The sequence below is a fragment of the Oncorhynchus tshawytscha genome, linkage group LG30, assembly GCF_018296145.1.
Source record: "Oncorhynchus tshawytscha isolate Ot180627B linkage group LG30, Otsh_v2.0, whole genome shotgun sequence".
Taxonomy (NCBI): Eukaryota; Metazoa; Chordata; class Actinopteri; order Salmoniformes; family Salmonidae; genus Oncorhynchus; species Oncorhynchus tshawytscha.
Window position 1 is genome coordinate 17725705 of NC_056458.1, and position 12602 is coordinate 17738306.

Genomic DNA, 12602 nt, shown 5'->3' on the forward strand with positions numbered 1-12602 from the left:
GTCTGTATAATAGATCATTTACTACAACACTACTAATATTCAACTTGGACTTGAATAATGTATTGTAATGGGTTTCTAAGCTCATGCGGAAATCGACTGCCGCACGAGCATGCTTTTGCGGCACAGTCGATAGCGCGCCGGACCCCTTAAGCTAGCGTGTAACCTTATTTGGGTTATGAAACAAATGCCTAATTCGATAATAGTTAGCTAACTTGTAGTATTTGGGTTGCTTGAAAGTTGTCATGTTCAAAATGCTCAACAGCTAGCAGTTTAATCAGTCACTTTAGACCGCGCAGTCAGTCCCGACCGTAAAAAACATGTTATTCAAAACAGATTTGTAATTGACAACAACTAGCTGGTTCGGGTTTTTAATTTGCACAGTGGTGATGTCGTTTCCTCATCAATATGTTTTTATTTACGCTGATGAAGAGTGACAGACACTGTTTCTACCTTGCCACAAGCTAATATATATATATATATATATATATAGCTAGTTAGGTATGCATAACATGCACGAGTCATGACAATTGACAAACGCTCCTCATTTTAGTTTCGTCTCTTCGATATTAGCTAGCTACTAGTACTAACTTTGTCAGCCAGTCATGAAATTGGCTAAGTAATCCAACCCGTTAATGTGCACGATATAGTTCCAGCCCTAGCCTCCAGAAATACACTGCAGTGGAGAAGTAAAGAAAAACTCAATGATAATGTTCCCACTCACGCTAGATAAGAACCCAGCAAACATGTATGTTTTTAGAGTGGCACGTGACACCCGCCTGCACGCAGTTACTGCATTTAGTTAGAATTTTACTACTTCGGCTTCAAAGTTTGAAATAAATGGTTAAAGTTATTTTTTTTTAAATGAGCAGTTCCGCATCTCATTATCTACAGGCTTTACAATGATGTCATGATCATCCTTTAATTGTACATTTAGGAATGCGTAGAGTCAATTTGACCAGGCGGAAATGTAGAATTTGTGAACAGATTTTAGCATAGCCTGTAATGCGCAATTTAAAGCTTCTGCCTCACCCGAGCATCAGTTAATAAGATTGGTTGCTGTTGTAACGATTTTCCTCTTCTTCTGACAAGGAGTAAGAGAGGTTGGACCAATGTGCAGCGTGGTAAGTGTCCATTGTAGTTTATTAAACTGAATACAAAGTGAATGATACAAACGGAAACAGTCCTGAAATGTGAAACAAACATTACAACAGGAAACAATCACCGACAACTCAAAAGTGAAACCAGGCTACATTAGTATGGTTCTCAATCAGGGACAACGATTGACAGCTGCCTCTGATTGAGAACCATACCAGGCCAAACACAGAAATCCCAAAACATAGAAAAAGGAACATAGACAACCCACCCAACTCACGCCATGACCATACTAAAACACAGACATAACAAAAGAACTAAGGTCAGAACGTGACAGCTGTCCAGTGCAAGGCTGTGCTGAAGCTCAGATGTGCCATTATGTGTGGTTTGAGCTTGTGTGAGCTCATGAAATTTTGCCTACATTATTATTTGTATTTATTAATTTCACTGAGTTTTATGCGCAATGTGTCTGGACATACAACCTGATCTCATAGACTAGACGAAACATAGTAAATGGTAAATCCCGGACACTTAAATGTGTATAATATGTTACATTTGGTATGGTTGCGTAAGACAAAAGGTTACTGAAGGGTGGATGGGTGGGCTTATAACGCAAACATCTAGCAACCTGAAGGTTGCATGTTCAAATCTCATCTTGCACAATTTTAGCTAATTAGCTACTTTGCAACTACTTATTATTTTTGAGCAACTTCTTAGCATGTTAGCTAACCCTTCCCCTTCCCCCAACCTTAATCCTTTTAGCTAACCCTTCCCCAAACCCTAAAGTTAATCCTTCATTCTAACTCCTAACCTTAACCCCTAGCCTACCTAACATTAGCAACAACAAATTGGAATTCGTAACATATCATACGTTTTTAATATTTGGAACATATTTTACATTTTGCAAATTTGTCACATACATCCACCAATGAATGCATGCCATACGAAACATAACATGTCATACTACAAGGAATTGCAAAAATCACTGAAGCTGGAGTCATATCTCCCTCACTAACTTTAAGCATCAGCTGTCAGAACAGCTTACCGATCATTGACACAGCCCATCTGTAAATAGCCCACCCAACTACCTCATCCCCATATTGTTATTTATTTATTTGCTCCTTTGCACCCCAGTATCTCTACTTTCACATTCATCTTCTGCACATCTATCACTCCAGTGTCAATGCTAAATTTTATTTATTTCGCCACTATGGCCTATTTATTGCCTTACCTCCCTAATCTTACTACATTTGCACACACTGTATATATATTTTTCTATTGTGTTATTGCCTGTATGTTTGTTTATCCCATGTTTAACTTTGTGTTGTTGGTGTCGCACTGCTTTGCTTTATCTTGGCCAGGTTGCAACTGTAAATGAGAACTTGTTCTCAACTGGCCTACATGGTTAAGTAAAGGTGAAATAAATTAAACAAATTAAATGGAGTGTATCAGATTTTTTTTATTTAACCTCTATTTAACTAGGCAAATCAGTTAAGAACAATTTCTTATTTACAACGACAGCCTACGTACATTTATGTACAGAATAATCTGAAATGCTCTGTGACCAGGTTGGGACATAAGGGTTGAGGCAGTGGAACTACACTATATATACAAAAGTATGTGGACACCCCTTCAAATGAGTGGATTTGGCTATTTCAGCCACACCCGTTGCTGACAGGTATATAAAATCGAGCACACAGCTATTCAATCTCCATAGACAAACATTGGCAGTAGAATGACCCATACTGGAAAGCTCAGTGACTTTCAAGGTGGCACCCTGCTAGAGCCCCCCCGGTCAACTGTAAATGTTGTTATTGCGAAGTAGAAACATCTATGAGTAACAACCGCACAGTCGTGAAGTGGTACGCCACACAAGCTCACAGAACGGGACCGCCGAGTGCTGAGGCACGTAGAGTGTAGAAATGGTCTGTTCTCGGTTGCAACACTCACTACCGAGCTCCAAACTGCCTCTGGAAGCAACGTCAGCACAAGAACTGTCAGCTGGAGTGGTGTAAAGCTCGCCACCATTTGACTCTGGAGCCGTGGAAACGCGTTCTCTGGAGTGATGAATCATTCTTCACCATCTGGCAGATGAATCTGGGTTTGGCGGATGCCAGGAGAACGCTTCCTGCCCAAATGCATAGTGACACCTGTAAAGTTTGGTGGAGGAGGAATATTGTCTGGGGCTGATTTTCATGGTCCGGGCTAGATTTTCTCTAGTTCCAGTGAAGGGAAATCTTAACGCTACAGCATACAATGACATTCTAGACAATTCTGTGTTTCCAACTTTGTGGCAACAGTTTGGCGAAGACCTTTTCCTGTTTCAGCATGACAATGCCCCCGTGCACAATGCGAGGTCCATACAGAAATGGTTTGTCGAGATCGGTCTGGAAGAACTTGACTGGCCTGCACAGAGCCCTGACCTCAACACCATCGAACACCTTTAGGATGAATTGGAACACCGACTGCGAGCCCAACATTAGTGCCCGACCTCACTAATCTGAATGGAAGCAAGTCCCTGCAGCAATGTTCCAACATCTAGTGGAAAGCCTTCCCAGAAGAGTGGAGGCTGTTATAGCAGCAAAGGGGGGACCAACTCCATATTAATGCCTATGAGGTGTCCACATACCTTTGGTCATGTAGTGTATTTTAAATTAAATTAATATGCCGTTGACCACCATTTAAAATACTATTCTCTGTTGTACTTTGTAAAGACTACAGTGGGCCTCTTGAGATTGAATACTCATTACTTTAACCTGTCTTCTGGTGCAGAGCGAGATTTGAGGGCCAGTTGCTACTTCAAATAGCCTCAGCATTGATAAGGCCTGTTATTAACCCAAAAAGGCTACACAAAACGCAAAAGTAGTGGGTTTGTGCTATTGATTTCAACTACATGCTATTAGGTTGCAATCAATATTACACAGCAGGTTTTGTTTCAGTGAAGAATTATTTTGATAAGAGAAATTATATCTGCTAAGTGTCAAGATCAGCACGATAATCTGCACAACCAAGATCTGCAATAATATATGGTAATGTATCTAACATGCGAGATTTCAAACGATGACCGCTACGTCATAAACACCCGACCTGAAGCTATTTCAAATGTTCATGAAAATAATTGTGCGCATATCAAGATTCAAGTTTTTAATTTCAAGTGCAGAAGTGTAGTGAAATGCATTTCTTTCTCCAAACCGAACAATGCAGTAATCAATATCAATGTAGTGCTGAACATAACATAAGGTAGAACAAACACACATGAAATAAAAATGAGAAATAAGAAGAACACGAGAAAGTAAGCACACTATATACAGAGTCAGTTCCAATACCATATCACTCAATACCATATCACTCTATATGTATAGGGGTAAGGTGACTAGGCATCAGGATATAGGATAAACAAAGTAGCAGCAGCCTAAATGATGATTGTATGTGAGTGTGTGTGCGTGTGTGTAGAGTCAGTGTCAGTGTGTGGAGTCCTGTGATTATGCATATAATTAAATACATTCTGTTAGCTATTTAGCAGTCTAATGGCATATGGCTCTTTTCTTCCAATTTTTTTACCCCCTTTTTCACCCCAATTTCGTGGTATCCAATTGTTAGTAGTTACTATCTTGTCTCATCGCTACAACTCCCGTACGGGCTCGGGAGAGACGAAGGTCGAAAGCCATGCGTCCTCCGAAACACAACCCAACCAAGCCGCACTGCTTCTTAACACAGCGCGCATCCAACCCGGAAGCCAGCCGCACTAATGTGTCGGAGGAAACACCGTGCACCTGGCGACCTTGCGTGCACTGCGCCCGGCCTGCCACAGGAGTTGCTGGTTGATGAGTTGATGAGACAAGGATATCCCTACCAGACTAACCTGGACGACGCTAGGCCAATTGTGCATCGCCCCACGTACCTCCCGGTCACGGCTGGGAGGCTGCGACAGAGCCTGGGCGCAAACCCAGAGTCTCTGGTGGCACAGCAGGCGCTGCGATGCAGTACCCTAGACCACTGCGCCACCCAGGAGGCTCTGTTCATCTTTCCCTCAATCCTGACTAGTCTCCCAGTCCCTGCTGATGAAAAACATCCCCACAGCATGATGCTGCCACCACCATGCTTCCTCCAGGCGTGACTCTTGGCATTCAGGCCAAAGAGTTCAATCTTGGTTTCATCAGACCAGAGAATCATGTTTCTCATGGTCGGAATCCTTTAGGTGCCTTTTGGCAAACTCAGGCGGGCAGTCATGTGCCTTTTACTGAATGTGTGTGTATGTGCACTCTGGACACGTGTGGTCAGAATGCAATTGAGTGAGTGAGACACAGAGGGGAAAGGGAATTTATGGAGAAGAACTGCGTGATGCCTGGCTTGTTTTTTTTTCTACGCAAATGCGCATGTAGGCCTACAAATGGAACACTAGAGTCAAAGCAATTCAACGTGTCTTGAAGACAATAAAAAATGTTTTTAAAATCGGGACAAAATGTCATTTGCCCATTCGGGTAGCCACAAATCAGATTCCACCAGATAGTTTCAGTATTTGAAACAAATGTGATCTCTGGTTAAAGATCACATGTTGAGGTCTGTCGAGACTCATGCCCATCCACACCTCCGACGTTAACTTTTTTTTTGTTAGAGGCTAAATGCTAACGATCAAAAACAAACATAAACTAATTGCAAAGAAAGACAAATCCGGGTCATTAAGTTAGACAAGCTAGTAGCTACCAAATCTAATTTATGGTAAGTGTAGACATATTCAGTGCATTTGGAAAGTATTCAGACCCCTCATGTTGTTACGTTATAGCCTTATTCTAAAATGTGTGTGTATATATATATATATATATATCTCTTAATTACATAAGTATTCAGACCCTTTGCTATGAGACTTAAATTGAGCTCAGGTACATCCTGTTTCCATTGATCATTATCCTTGAGATGTTTCTACAACTTGATTGGAGTCCACCTGTGGTAAATGCAATTGATTGGACATGATTTGTAAAGGCACACACCTGTCTATATAAGGTCCCATAGTTGACTGTGCATGTCAGAGTAAAAAACAAGCCATGAGGTCGAAGGAATTGTGCGTAGAGCTCCGACATGACTGTGTTGAGGCACAGATCTGGGGAAGGGTACCAAAAATGTGTGCAGGTCCCCAAGAACACAATGGCCTTCATCATTCTTAAATGGAAGAAGTTTGGAACCCACCAAGACTCCTCCTAGAGCTGGCCGCCTGGCCAAACTGAGCAATCGGGGGAGAAGGGCCTTGGTCAAGGTGATGACCAAGAAGCCACTCCTCAGTAAAAGGCGCATGACAGCCTGCTTGGAGTTTGCCATAAGGCACCTAAAGGACTCTCAGACCATGAAAACAAGATTCTCTGGTCTGATCAAATCAAGATTGAATTCTTTGGTCTGAATGCCAAGCATCACATCTGGAGGAAACCTGGCACCATCCCTACAGTGAAGCATAGTGGTGGCAGCATTATGCTGTGGGGATGTTTTTCAGCGGCAGGGACTAGGAGACTAGTCAGGATCGAGGGATAGATGAATGGAGCAAAGTACAGAGATTCTTAATGAAAACCTGCTCTAGATAGCTCAGGACCTCAGATTAGGGCATAGGTTAATCTTCCAACAGGACAACGACCCTATGCACACTGTCACGTCCTGACCGTAGTTCCTTTTTTATGTCTCTATTTTAGTATGGTCAGGGCGTGAGTTGGGGTGGGCATTCTATGTTTTGTGTTCTATGTTTTCTATTTCTATGTGTTTGGCCTGGTATGGTTCCCAATCAGAGGCAGCTGGCAATCGTTGCCATACTTAGGCAGCCTGTTTTCCCACTATGGGTGTTGGGTAGTTATTTTCTGTTTAGTGTGTGTTGCACCTGCCGGAGCTGTTTCGGTTGTGCCTTTTGTTACTTTGTATTTAGTGTTCAGTTATATTTAATAAAATGCCGAACACGTACCATGCTGCACCTTGGTCCTCACCTTCTTCCACCAACGACCTTTACACACACCGCCAAGTCAACGCAGGAGTGGCTTCGGGACAAGTCTCTGAATGTCCTTGAGTGGCTCAGCCAGAGCCCGGACTTGAACCTGATCGAACATCTCTTGAGAGACCTGAAAATAGCTGTGCAGTGATGCTCCCCATCCAACCTGACAGAGCTTGAGAGGATCTGCAGAGAAGAATGGGAGAAACTCCCCAAATACAGGTGTACCAAGTTTGTAGCGTCATACCCAAGAATATTCGAGGCTGTTATCGCTGACAAACGTTTCTCCATTCCAGTGGGTCAGACGTTTACATACAGTAAGTTGACTGTGCCTTTAAACAGCTTGGAAAATTCCAGAAAATTATGTCATGGCTTTAGAAGATTCTGATAGGCTAATTGACATCATTTGAGTCAATTGGAGGTGCACCTGTGGATGTTTTTCAAGGCCTACCTTCAAAGTCAGTGCCTCTTTGCTTGACGTCATGGGAAAATCAAAAGAAATCATCCAAGACCTCATCCTTGGGAGCAATTTTCCAAATGCTTGAAGGTACCATGTTAATCTGTATAAACAATAGTACGCAAGTATAAACACCATGGGACCACGCAGCCTTCATACCGCTCAGGAAGGAAACACGTTCTGTCGCCTAGAGATGAACATACTTTGGTGCGAACAGTGCAAATCCATCCCAGAACAACAGCAAAGGACCCTGTGAAGATGCTGGAGGAAACAGGTACAAAAGTATCTATATCCACAGTAAAACGAGTCCTATATCGACATAACCTTAAAGGCCGCTCAGCAAGGAAGAAGCCACTGCTCCAAAACCGACATAAAAAAGCCAGACTACGGTTTGCAACTGCACATGGAGACAAAGATTTGTACTTTTTGAGAAATGTCCTTTGGTCTGATGAAACAAAAATAGAACTGTTTGGCCATAATGACCATCGTTATGTTTGGAAGAACACCATCCCAACCGTGAAGCACTGGGTGGCAGCATCATGTTGTGGAGGTGCTTTGCTGCAGGAGGGACTGGTGCACTTCACAAAATAGATGGCTTCATTATGTGGATATATTGAAGCAACATCTCAAGACATCAGTCAGGAAGTTGAAGCTTGGTCACAAATGGGTCTTCCAAAGGGACAATGACCCCAAGCATACTTCCAAAGTTGTGGCAAAATGGCTTAAGGACAGCAAAGTCAAGTTTTTGGAGTGGCAATCACAAAGCCCTTACCTCAATCCTATAGAAAATGTGTGGGCAGAACTGAAAAAGCGTGTGCGAGCAAGGAGGCTTACAAACCTGACTCAGTTATATCAGCTCTGTCAGGAGGAATGGGACAAAATTCACACAACTTATTGTGGGAAGCTTGTGGAAGGCTACCTGAAACTTTTGACCCAAGTAAAGCAATTTAAAGGCAATGATCCCAAATACTAATTGAGTGTACTGCCCCACTGGGAATGTGATGAAAGAAATAAAAGCTGAAATAAATAATTCTCTCTACTATTATTCTGACATTTCACATTCTTAAAACAAAGTGGTGATCCTAACTGACCTAAGACAGGGAATTTTTACTAGGATTAAATGTCAGGAATTGTGAAACTGAGTTTAAATGTATTTGGCTAAAGCGTTTGTTAACTTCCGACTTCAGCTTTATGTAATGAATTATGGTTTCAGTTTATTTTATTTTATGCATTTGCAAACATTTCCAAAAGCCTGTTTTTCTTTGTCATTATGGGGTATTGTGTGTAGATTGGTGAGGGGGAAAACCATTTAATCCATTTTAGAATAAGACTGTAACGTAACAGTGAAGGGGTCTGAATACTTTCCGAATGCACTGTACAAGTGAAAGTGAATGAGAGAAATTGACTAATCTCATGCACAAAGGACCTTAGTTCATGTAAATGTAATTTTTTTCTATGATAGCGCACACTGCTGAAATTAGCTGGGGTAGAAATTCACTACTGTTCCTTGGGGAAATGCAAGTGTGTGTTTGTGTGTTGCACAATTATGGAAATAGTTCTTAGATCCCTTGGCAATTTCAGAAGTACATGAATATTAAAACAGCCACAGCACATACATATTATTTTATCCTTACCATGTTTTCCATTCACAGCCTCTGTTTGATAACCCAGATTCAAAGCAGCGTCCACAGTATTCATTGATGTTTGAATACTATCCTCTTTTCAAAGGCGTCCATGTTGCCATTGTAGGAGGGAAAGCACAGGACGCTGCCGGCCAATTCTGTACCACCATTATATTATTTGCTTTCAACTCTCCCTGTGATGGGGGATGAAAAGAGCAAAGCGGAGGAAGGGTGAAAAATAGAGGGACATGGTGATGAGAGGTCAGGCAGGATAGCTAGTAAACTGGATACCCTCCTGGTGTGGCCAGGGTAAAGGCGACCCTCTCTACACTCCTCCTGACCTGGGTCTGCACACAACACTCAGTCTGTCTCTGGGGGCGCCCACCATGACGCCCCATGAAGTCAAATAAATCATCTCCTACCTGATTGTAGTCCCTCACTGCATTGGTTAGACCAGAGCAATAGTCTCAGCCAGGGCTAGACGCAGGGCCTGTACACTATCTCTGATTACTCAGCAGGGTTTTTCCATCTTGCACTGTGTGCCACAGCAGCCCTTTCCATCTCGCCCCACAGGATGCCGCTCTGCACTCCTCTTTTTCCTCTTACGCTCCTCTCTATGAGGTTACATTTCAACGTAGATTCCCCACCCTGGGGACTGGCAGACCGTCACACTCAACCATTTACTCTCACTCACCACGAAGGTCCAGTGTTTGTAACCATAACCTGTGGAGAAGCTTCTTCTTGGCATTTGGTTATGTCTGCCCATGGCCCTACGCAGCACTGGGCCTGCTGACAAAGGGAGCCCCCATGGTGTCGACAGGGCCCAGGGAGGAGCTCCGCAAAGGGGCCCATCCAGCACAGACACAGCAAGCCTACGCTCCAGGACTGGCCTCAGTTGTCCATGCTGAGAGTGCAGAGGAAGGCAAGGAGGGCTATTGATAGGCTCAGTCAACTCACCTGCTTAATTAATTATATTTTACTCTAAATTGTATATCTCACTTGCTGTATGATCATATAACATTTAGCAGCTGAGGTGATTTTATGTTGTCAATCCAAAAGATGATTTAAACAATAGCCTTTCTGGCCTCCCAAGTGGCGCAGCGGTCTAAGGCACTGCATTGCAGTGCAGATCCGGGTGTCGCTACATATCCGGGTTTGATCCCAGGCTGTCACAACCAGCCGTGACCGGGAGTCCCATAGGGGTGTACAATTGGCCTGGGTTTGGCTGGGGTGGCTTTACATCACACAGTGACTCCTTGTGGCGGGCCAGGTGCCTGTAAGCTGACTACGGTCATCAGTTGAACGATGTTTCCTCCAACACATTGGTGTGGCTTAAGGAGAGTGGTTTGGTGGGTTATGTTTCAGAGGTTGTATCAATCAACCTTTGCCTCTCCCGAGCCCTTTGGGGAGTTGCAGCAATGAGACAAAATCGCAATTGGATATCACGAAATTGGGGAGAGAAAAGGGGGTAAAATACAACAACAAAAAATAAAAATAGCCTTTCCCTTTGGGCCCTGGCTATACTGGTATGATACACTGTTGGTATTTTCTCTAAAATGTTTGCGTAAGTGGGCTTCTGTACATGGCTCCAAATCCCTTGACCTAATCTCCAGGGGGCTTCTCTCCTCCTCCACTCTTCCCTTCTGTCATCACTCCTTCCTCCCTCTTTTTCACTCTCCCCCTCTTCTCGGCTCTCTCCCCCATTGTTGGAGTTACTTGATAATTAATTTGAACAAAGTCCAGACATTCAATCCTAGATTAATCAGCCCTGTTTAACAATGGGCAAAGGGCGTGTGTTTGTTTGCAGGTTGTGTGTGGTCGGTAGTGTGAGTGCAGACATCAAAGGAGAAGTGTGCATATCCAATTAATGTTTCCACAAATAGTCAATATCCATTAAAAAGAGCAAGATTATGTGCATTTGTCAAACGGCAGCCAAGCATCGATGATCATGTCACCCGAAGACCATCGATATTTATTGGAAAGTAGCATCAAGCTCATCCCCTTGCACGTTCACCACCCAGTGAACTTCATCGTAATTTATTTAATCTGTAGCCTTATAAACTGCATCCTTTCCCGATGAGTCCTAGTGGGATGACCACACAACATGTCATCGCGTGACTTCAAATTTACTTCGATATGATGGTTATAATATTAATATTTGCGCATAATAGAATTTCCACCGATATTTCTCGCATGATTAATTTTACCGACACAAAAAGATCCCACCTTCTCTAGAATATTTTGTTTTGTCGACGTTTGAAAAGTTTACCAAAAAATGTTCTGTTTCCATCAGGCCTGGCATTACATTTTTTTGTACTTTCCTCACAAACAAAGTTTGGATGGAAACCTGGTTACAGACATTTAAAACACACTTCTCTCTAGCCTTTTATAAAAATGAGATGGGATAAGGGATTCTTACTATTATAGAAGCATTGAAACATGTTGAGTACATGGATTGGTTTGCCTTGTTGTTTGGGTAGAAGTAGATTGTTATTGTGGAGATGAAGTGATCATGATTGAAGAGGGAAATACAACCTGACTGTTTGCATATTTGCAATGTAAATATACAGACTTTCTCAAAGTTTCTGCAATTTTATAGCAATATGTTCCCAATGTGGGAGTAACGATGTTAAAGCGTGTCAGCTGGCCAAAACATATCTCAGACTTGAACTCAAAGTCACAGTTAACGTGTCATATCCTGCATGTCATTGATCAGACATACAGTACTGTTTAAAACCACATCAATTAATTGTGAGGAGATGGTCATTTGAGATTTTAACATTATTCTTGAAGATGCCATTATATAACTACATACAACTTGAAAAGTCCTGCTGAAATGTTAAATTGGAGTTGTTTAAAACGATGAAAGTGTTGCTGGGGGAATCATTTAACAATACATTATGACAGATGGCACATTCTGTACACTCAAATGCAATACAAAAGGACACAGATTAATTGTACAAAAACATCACCAGTAAAAGAAAACACCACTGGTCATGTGACTCACTGTTGCATATTGCTGATGAAAACAAAGCACGGACACACCTATCAACACAGACAGTAGAAGAAGCTGCAGTTGATAGGGCTGTGTAACATCATCACACACACACCTCAAACAGAATGCTGGAAGATCCTGCATAAAAACATAGCATAGGCTTACGAGAAACAAAACCCCTATATATTACTGTAAATAGATGTACAACTGTATTGAAAATGTAGCAATTGTTTCCACTTTCATACTTGTAATCAATAAATATAATGTAGCATATAATGTATAAACGTACATTTGTTCAATTGTTTAAAAAAAAGAATTAGTTACTTTATCTGTTGCAATTGGTCTACACACACATTACTGTATGATTCCACCAATAAATGACAAGCCCTCAAGGCGAAGGCAATGTCTCATAATTGTCGTATCATATTTGTGCAATATTCCCTTTATGCAGTACATACAGTTGTTGTATTTATG